The sequence below is a fragment of the Canis lupus genome, chromosome 22 (genome assembly GCF_011100685.1).
Source record: "Canis lupus familiaris isolate Mischka breed German Shepherd chromosome 22, alternate assembly UU_Cfam_GSD_1.0, whole genome shotgun sequence".
NCBI classification, from domain to species: Eukaryota; Metazoa; Chordata; class Mammalia; order Carnivora; family Canidae; genus Canis; species Canis lupus.
The window spans coordinates 48,034,839-48,044,059 of NC_049243.1; the positions used below are offsets into that span (position 1 = coordinate 48,034,839).

Consider the following 9,221-nt stretch of genomic DNA (forward strand, 5'->3'; position numbering starts at 1 on the left):
CTGAAAATAGGGATATAGGGTTTGGGCAGGGCATAGGACTTGTCAGTATTTAATGGCCACACATTTACTGTGATGGAGATATAAGAGGGGTGTGGGTTCAGATGTATTAAACTATTCAGATAATAGGGCAGTGCCATGTTTGTTTGTTTGTTTTTTAAATTTTTATTTATTCATTCATGAGAGACACAGAGAGAGAGGCAGAGACACAGCAGAGGGAGAAGCAGGCTCCATGCAGGGAGCCCGATGTGGGACTCCATCCTGAGACTCCAGGATCACGCCCTGAGCCAAGGGCAGACGCTCAACCGCTGAGCCATCCAGGCGACCCCGGGCAGTGCCATGTCTTGTGTGCCATTTGACATTCATTACCTAAGACAATGACTGGAATATAGTAGTTTTCAATAAACATTTAATAAATAGGTGATGGGTAAACAAAGGAAAGAAACCACATCTGAGGGACATCCAGTAAGCCATTGACCATTCAGGCTAAACACAGAGGTTTGGGAAATTGAGCAAGTAGGTGAGAAGCACACCAAGAATAAAACTCCAGGGAAATACCAGAATATAAGGTGGAGCAGAGAAAAGAGAGAGCAGAGGAGCCTGAAAATTAACAGGTTGAAAAATGAGAAAAAAATTCTATATCTTTAAGTCCCTCTGTGAATATATATTGTGCCTGGAGTGTTGGTGGATTCCTATTTTCTGCTTCTTATCTGTCTTGGAAGATGTATCTAGTGACAGAGCACAGGATTTGAGGCCCCAGAGAACTAGATACAAATCTTATTACCTCCCCTTTCTAGCTGAGACTCTGAAAAAGTAACCTCTGAATATCTATGGCCTCATCAATAAGATAAAAGTAATAATAATGCCTACCTTATAGAGTTCTGTTGAAGAATAAAGCTAATACCATACGTCAATGTATATAACTCATACTGAGTATTCGATAATATTGGACACTTCACCCTCTCACAATACAATATATACAGTATCGCCTTAGAGTTCCTAGATTTGAAAGTCACACCTTCAACTTTTTGTAAGCATTCCAGAATTCCCTGAGACCTGCTGTGGAAGCCTGTCTTTGGATTTGGATGTAGATATTAGGAAGTGAACGTGTGCGAACCAGTCTCCCAGGCTTCAAATATTAAACATTCTTAGTGTTTTCTGCTCCTCCAGACATCTTTGTTAACACTTGTCCAATACTATAACAGCATTTTAAAATTGAGTATTTGCATATATTTAGGGCTCTATAAAAGCCTACTATATAACAAAGAGGAAATAATTTTATAAATAGACCCTCTATGCTAAGTAACACATTGCAAAATAGACATAGGTAATGCGCACTAAAATTGCTGGGAGGACAGAATAGTCTATCCTTATTTAGATTTATTACTATTTAATAATTTATGAATGACTGTTTAAACTTGTATCCCACTTCTTTCATGGGTTCAATTTCCTTCTTGCTGAAGCAAATTTTTTTGTAGTTCATTCAACAGATCTTAAGAGTGGCAAAATTTCTCTGTCTTTGCTTGTCTCAAAATGTCTTTATTTTGTTCTCAGCTTGAATGACAGACTAACTGGATATTGAGTTCCCATTTGATATTCACTTTCTGTCAGGCTTGAAGATGCTATTCTATTGTCGCTGTCATTGATTGTTACTGACGAGATATTTGCCAGTCTAATTGTTGTTCTTTTGTAAGCTCCTTTTTTCTTAGGTGGCTTTTAAGGCTTTCTTTTTCTCTTTGATATTCTGAAATTCCATTATGATGTGTCTAGTGTTTATTTATTCTTTATTGCTATTTCACTTGCACAGAACTTAGATGTTTATAGTTACAGGTTGGGTTCTCTGAAAATAGAAAATGGGATGGAGTATGCAAAGCACCATGCTTATTGGGGTGCCAACACCTGACCTTTATTTTGGAGGGTACCATCATCCTCATTGCCATAGTCAAACCAAGTTGTACTATACCCTCTCTTACTTTCAGCTCTGGTCTGCAGATAGCCACCATGGGATGTTCAGCGATGTTCATACTCTTCTTATTAGCACATCCCATGTAACTTTGGTAAATGGTGTGTCATCTAGGTTTTTTGTAGAACATAACTATCTGGTCATCCATCTAACCATAATAGAATACCTAGTCTTGATTATCCACCTCCTTAAGCCTTTTAATCCTTTCTTCCTTGACAATTCTATCTTGGCACTGCCTACTTTGACAATTCTGGCATTTCAACTTCACTTGGGATGGGCTATAACTTTTTCCATGCTTCTAGGAGCCATCCTAGCAATTTTGAGCCATTTCTTGAGGTCCTTGCCAGTGTTGATCTCATCTATTCTTTATCTCAGGAGAGCACCTCCAAGTAAATAAAGTTACCTACCCAGTTTTATATTTTGGTCCTTTTAATCCAGTACCCTCCGAATCCAATCCCCCACATGCTCTCTGGTTCCTGCCAGCATATGCTGAGTAGGTCTTGCCACACCTTTGGGGTATGGTCTGGTTACTCCTTTATCAAGCCCAGCACATCAACAGATAGTCTAAGCTGTTCCTTAACACCATTAATTGGCCTAGTGTCCAAGAGGAGATATGGAGGGTAGTCCTGGGAAAAGAAGGAGGACATGTCACCTTGGGAGAAAGAATCCTCAACACTAATTCCTGAGCACAGGGGAGGTGGATATGGAGAGTGAGGATGCTTACTTTTATGGGGAAGATTAGCAACATCTGCAGGCTCAGAAGGTTGGAGAAGACTTGAGAGGTCAAAATCTTCAAAGGTATCTTCCTAGATGTTCCCATGTTCTGTGCCCAAGTCCCAGGTTTTTCTCAACTTAGTGTAACTGACCTGCCCCAGTTGGACATTTGACTGCCTTTGAAGTATAGCCATCATATTCTTAAGGTCTAGGTTTGGTCTTAGTGTTTTTTTTTTTTTTTACCCTGCAGCTAGAGGAGATGAGAGCTTCTTTGTAAGGAACCAAAAGAAAATCCCCTGGTTTTCCTACCTGGTTTTCTGGTGCCTCTATCTCACCCTTAGCTGCTCTTCATATTTCTGTAAAGCATCAGTGCTACTTAGCAAAAAAGTGCTCACTTCAAATAACTACCATTTTGTCTTTAATCTCAAGTGCTTGAGACATCCCACCCATTAGAGCATTCCTTCCCATTGATATGCCCTCTCACTTTACAATCAGTGAGAGATTTAATGATAAGCCACCTTGTGCTAGGGGCTATAGAAACCAAAAATAGGAGAGAAAGTTCCAATCCTTGCTATAGTACATCTGAGACACTCTGCTGACAATCCATTAGTAAGCACTAACTATTGACATGTGGGCTTTTCCAAGAAGCTAGAATTGAAATTATTTTTTTACCCTTAAATTCATTTATGATGAGCAGAAAAATTTTGGCTTCCTGAGGTTTTATATAAAGAGTTCAAGATGGTTTTGTAATCATTTATACATGCCATAACCTCTGCCAACAGTAATCCCGTGTGCCTTCAAAATGAGGGAATTGGCACATGTTGTATTATAATTTGCACTGTGTATTGCAAATTGCTAAGTAAGCACTTATTAAGATACTTAGAAAAATAAAAAGAAAAATATCCTTTTAAATGGGCAACATATAGGTCTCTTGACCTTAAACAACTTTAAAAAAAAGTCCTAAATCATTTAATATTGGCAAAGGGTGTGATTATTTAGGTTCAATTACCTATGAGGTGAAGGTATGCTCTTCACCTAATGGCAGGACTTCCTAACAATGGCCCAGGCAATGCAGCTGTCTGCTTTAACAAACCGTACTGCACCATTCCGTGAAGGTAGAGAGAGCAGCTGCAAGGTGGTTTCAAGGACTTGAATAAAGAGCACACTTGTGCAGCCAGTAGAAGCTGAGCGTATGGCAAATGAGCCAGACCTCTCTCTAAGGGGAGATTTCAAGTAGGGTATTTTCAATTACCTACTGTCTGTTCAGCCTTTGCAAGGAATTTAATTGGAACAGACAGAGTATTTAAGGGGAATAACTAATGATATAACAGATTAGTAATGATCAATAGTCAGGGTATCACTGCATTAGTTGAACCATGGTACTTTCTGAGAATGGTATTTTCACTCCTGGGGGAGCAAAATTCTAATTATAATTCTCCAGCATTCAACACTCTGGAGCTTCTAAAGACGTTTGCATTCTTTTATAGAGAGAACAGAGTCTACAGGTTTATAATTGTATATTAGCAAATGTTGACAGCACTGGAAATCAATAGTCTGATTGCTCTACTCCTGTTGATTGATATTAACATAAATAGCCCTTGTACTAGATTAACTCTCCAATTTGTCTGAAAGCATATTTTCCTCCTTCCTGTAGTAATACAATCAAAACAATGGCCTAAGTGTGTTGTATCAACATGAGGAATGTACTATAAAGACACTTTCTTGGTCTCCTTACATAAGCGAATATCGATTATAATTATGAACATTCAACATAGAAAATCCTGTGTTGCCTACTTAGTAAATGTGAAAGCCCAACATCAATCCACCATTAGTTTGAAGAAGGATAGGTTATAGTAGCATCATATATAACTTGAGTTTCCTTCTAGGAAAGATGTATCAAAGAAAAATTTTCTCAGCCACTAAAATGTCACTGAGTTATAAATTATCACATTATACATAAATTAACCCATCTGCTCACACATATTGACATAGTTTTCAGGATTACTGTTTGAATATTTCTTAATGTATACATGTTGTGAGTAATGGATAAGGATAAAAATTATTTTTTTCTAATTTTTTCCCTGATGTTATTATTTTCTTTTTAATAAGCTATTCCATGCCAGTACACTGTTAAGCCACAATCCATAGGTTCATTTCATACCCAAACTTTTCAAACTTTCTAAACTTACCTCTATAAGGTCAGACTTTGAGTGGCTAAGTAAGAACGGAGTAAAAAGGAAAGAGATAAACGAAACATCAAGAAGGAAAAGGTGATAGAAAGAAAGGCAAACCATGGAATAGCCTTTGTAAGGCTAATATATGCAGGGAAAGAGAATGATAGGAAAATAGTAGAAAGGAAGAGAGACGAAAGCATAGGCAAGAAGCACTGAGCAAATTAAACTTTTCATTCTTGGCCCTGGGTTCCAAGCTCTCTAGCATTTCATCACTGTCCTTGGAAATGCTCATTGGTCAATCATCTGTTTTAGTTCTCCCCCTGGTCTTTATCCCTCAGACATCCCTACGAAGGTAGTAGTCATATAGCCCCAGGAGAAAAAGTGAGTTTTCATTCAAAACTCTGTCCACAGAAGGGAAGTTTGAGAAAAGCTTCTCAAACCCATTCACCTTACAGATAAGTAACGTTGGAACCAGAGAGATAAACCAACACCAATTCAAATGCTGTAAAATAAAAACTATGGAATCCAAGAATCTGCATATAGGAGCTGCCTCTGCCACCTACCAGCTGTGTGATCTTGATTGGGAAAGTCTCAGCCTCATTGAATGTTTATATCTTAGTTTGTAGAATGGCTCTGTGATTCCTACCTCAAAGGATAAAATGAAATATGTTATATAAAAATGCCTAGAATGGTATTCGAATGCAGTGGGGTATTCAACTAAGAGTCTGTGATTATGGTTATCTATGCCTCCTGGTCCTCTGTCCACTGCTCTTTCCACTCTATGACTTAATTTACAAATCATAAACTGAATGAGTGCTCAATTTATAAAAAGAGTTCACCACAGAATTACTTCAAGAGTTATGTTCCTCAATTATGTTTAATGGTCTATTTATAGTCTACGGAGCTCTTGACAGATATGTGAGAGATCATGAGGAAAGGAGAATGTCAAGTTGTTTGAGCCACCACCAATTCACTATTAACTATTAATCTGGAAGTCAAATAGCCCTGAAAGTGCTACAAAGACCTAGAGAAATATAATCCTCTACGATTTATCGGGAATTTATTTAGTATGCAATGAGGTACACGTATGCGTTAGTTTCAGAGGGTTATCATCACAGATGATGTGTTAGTTTTGGAGGATTACCTTCACAGATGACCACAGACTGGGAGGCTTAAAACAACAGAACTTTGTGGACTCACAGCTCTGGAGCCTACTCTGAAATCAAGGGCACACTCCCTTCAGAGGCTCTCGTGGAGAATCCTTCCTTGTCTCTTCCTATCTTCTGGTCCTTGCCAGCAATCCTTGCCTTGCCTTGGCTTGTAGCCACATCATTTGATCTCTTCTGTCTTCCCTCTGGTTGTGTCTATGTACAAGAATCTCCCTCTTCTTTCTTTAGAAACACCCCAGTCATCAGATTTAGGGCCCACTCTATTCCAGTATAAACTCGTCATAACTTGATTACTTGTATAAAGACCCTACTTCCCAATACGGTCACATTCACAGATCCTGAGGGTTGGAACTTGAGTATATCTTTTAGGAGGATACAAGTCAACACACTACAATGTATAAATTAAGAGTGGGCTTAGAATCAGGCCAATTTGATGTGGGCTGGTGGAATCCTGACTTGACACCTCATAGTTACAATCAATCATAATGGAAAGATACATTAGAGGCATAGTAACATTAAAAATATTTTTAAGGCATTCACCTTATAAATACTTATTTTGCCCTCAAAACATTTACTGATCTAGCACATCTTCATTACCCTGGGAGATACAGCAAAGACTATGCACCTGGGGAAGTGTCCTGGGTCAATTATTTATTATAGACCTCATTAATTATGTCTACAGCTTATTAAGCCCTTGTAGGACTTCACACATTGTGGTAAGCATTTTACAAACATATTTAATTCTCACTTGAACCTCATGAGGAAGATAGTATTATACCCACTTTATAAACTAGGACTCAGAAACTTTTAGAGAAGTTAATTTGGTCTTGTCAAATACCAAACAGCTAGTAAGCTCTGGAGCAGAGATTTGAGCCCTGGTCCATCAGATTGCAGTGCCCATGCATTTAACCATAATTCTCTTTTCACTTTGAGCAAAAATTTTACTTAGCTCCCCTGAGATTTAATTTCCTCCTAAGCAATCTGTGATGGTTTGGCTCTCAATGTGCCTTCCTATAACACAGAGGCTGGAAAGGCTAAAATTACCTTCTAGCGGTTGCTCTTGCAGGCAGAGTTCCAAATGTTCAGCCCCATCATTTAGCTGTCCTCCTGCAGATCTAGAAGGCCAAAGTAAAGCAGAAGCCATTTTCTTGCCACGTGGGTTGTTTTTATGCTAGCGAGCAAGGTTGTGGGAAGTGAGGCTTAGGGCAGTAGCTCTCCAGCGCCCATTCTCCAGGTGTTTGAGGATTACGTGGAATCATTGGTGAAGACAGTGGATGCCCTCTGCCTTCTGGTAGCCAGTCACCAGCTCTTTGGGTGTAGAGAGCAGAAACAGAAGGCAACTTCCTGCTTTTACTTCTTGATCCTTGGATTGCTGCTATGGTAATATGGCCTTGAGCTCCAAAGCTCCAGGGGCAGCCTCCAAGCAAGTAGCTTCCTAGATGGTCACTTCTGCATTATTTCGGGGATTGTTTATATATATATATATATATATATATATATATATATATATATATATGAGAAGCTAGTCTTTTTTTTCTTTTAAGATTTTATTTATTTATTCATGAGAGACACACACAGAGAGAGGCAGAGACACAGGCAGAGAGAGAAGCAGGCTCCATGCAGGGAGGCCTGTCGTGGGACTCGATCCTGGGTCTCCAGGATCACACCCTGGCCCGAAGTCCACGATAAGCCACTGAGCCATCTGGGCTGCCCTGGGGGGGGGTTGTTCTTAAAGACCCATTTGCCTAACCCTTCTAATTCTACAAACACCTAATACCCTTAAATGATTTTCTCTTGAAACTTCCTAGAATGGATTCTATTTTGTGTTCTGAATCTTCCTTGATTAATGTATGAACCAAGATTAATAATAATTACTCATGGGGCTTTGTTTTTAGAGAACTGAATGGAAAAATGTATATAAAATATATCACAGTGAATATTTGTGAATGTCCTGTGTACTTCCTTTCTGCTCTCGTTATAAAACAACAACAACAACAAAAGGCCATTGTCAGCCTGTGTGAAATAAACTCAGCATTTTCCAACAACACATATCACCATAAAAACCAACACCAACAGGGCATGAACTTGAGAGGCAGGATATTTCTGCCAATGTTTTCCATTTTTTTGGTTTTCTTTCGGTCTATGTTCTTCACTCACTTAACATTTATAGAGGGCTCATTATATGCCAAACATTATGTTACACTTATTTATATAGTAAGATAGTTTTCTTGCCAAAAAGAAGGCATTCCCTATGAGATTCAATTCCCACTGGGCATGAACCTCAGGCTCATGGATGAACTCTTGACAACCCAGAAATATTTTGAGACCATGACATGATGGCTGTTTTGCGACCTGATCTCAGCAAATATCTTCTCTGAGAAGCCAGTTCTGCTGGAAAATGTTGTTCACTCAGGTCTTCACTGTGATGAGAACAAATAGCCAAAATACTACAATAATGCCATTTAGGAAGGACGGTGTATTTGTCCAGGTTGAAAAAAGGGTTTTAGCTCAGAGCTCAGCCCACTGGCCCACTCTGCAGGCTTGGTACCAGCTCCAACCATCTGCCCTGAGAGGCCTGTCACATCGTGGAAGCAGGGATGGGAAAGAAATACTTTCCCAAATTAAAAACTGCCTAGACCACTAAGGACAGCAAATATTTCCAGGTTCATCAAAGATGTAGGCATCTGATACCTCCACAAAGAGGAGGTGCCTTTTGAAATTATGTCTGAAGCAGGAAGCTACTGGAGCATCCCTTTCTGGCTATGACTAGCTGGATCTCAGGGATCAAACTCAGAGTCTAAAAAGCATAGCCTTGGCTTTTCCCTAGTGAAGTCTAAGACAATTGGAGAATCTATAGACTGGTTCTCCCTTCTCGGAGTGCCTCTATACATGCCATTCACATCACATAGATTCACTATTTCAAAAAGATGCCAAGTTTTTCAGGCAACAGGTTTTTCTGATGACTGATACCTAATGACTAATGGGAACAGAAAAGCTTCAAAAACCTCAAACACAACTTGCCCCTCACCCCCTCCATACACACATGTGATTTTGCAAAAACGTGATTCATTGAATGTTGGATTGTGTTTATTTACTGCACAAAGGCTGCTCCCTGCTTCCTTGTGTGATGGGCATAATTACCAACATTCTCCAAATCTACACATGCCACTTTCCTTCCCCTTGCTGCAACCCTGGGAAACTGCG

The 9,221-nt window shown here is 39.3% G+C and overlaps 1 long non-coding RNA gene across 1 annotated transcript in view; it reads right to left on the reverse strand.

Annotated features, from left to right (window-relative positions):
• LOC119865219 overlaps positions 1–7,363 on the reverse strand; it is a 56,559-nt gene extending 49,196 nt beyond the window's left edge. The window contains exon 1 of the long non-coding RNA XR_005376510.1: positions 7,062–7,363. This is a non-coding gene — a long non-coding RNA (uncharacterized LOC119865219). The remainder of the gene's footprint in view (positions 1–7,061) is intronic.
• Between the last annotated feature and the right edge of the window lie 1,858 nt (positions 7,364–9,221).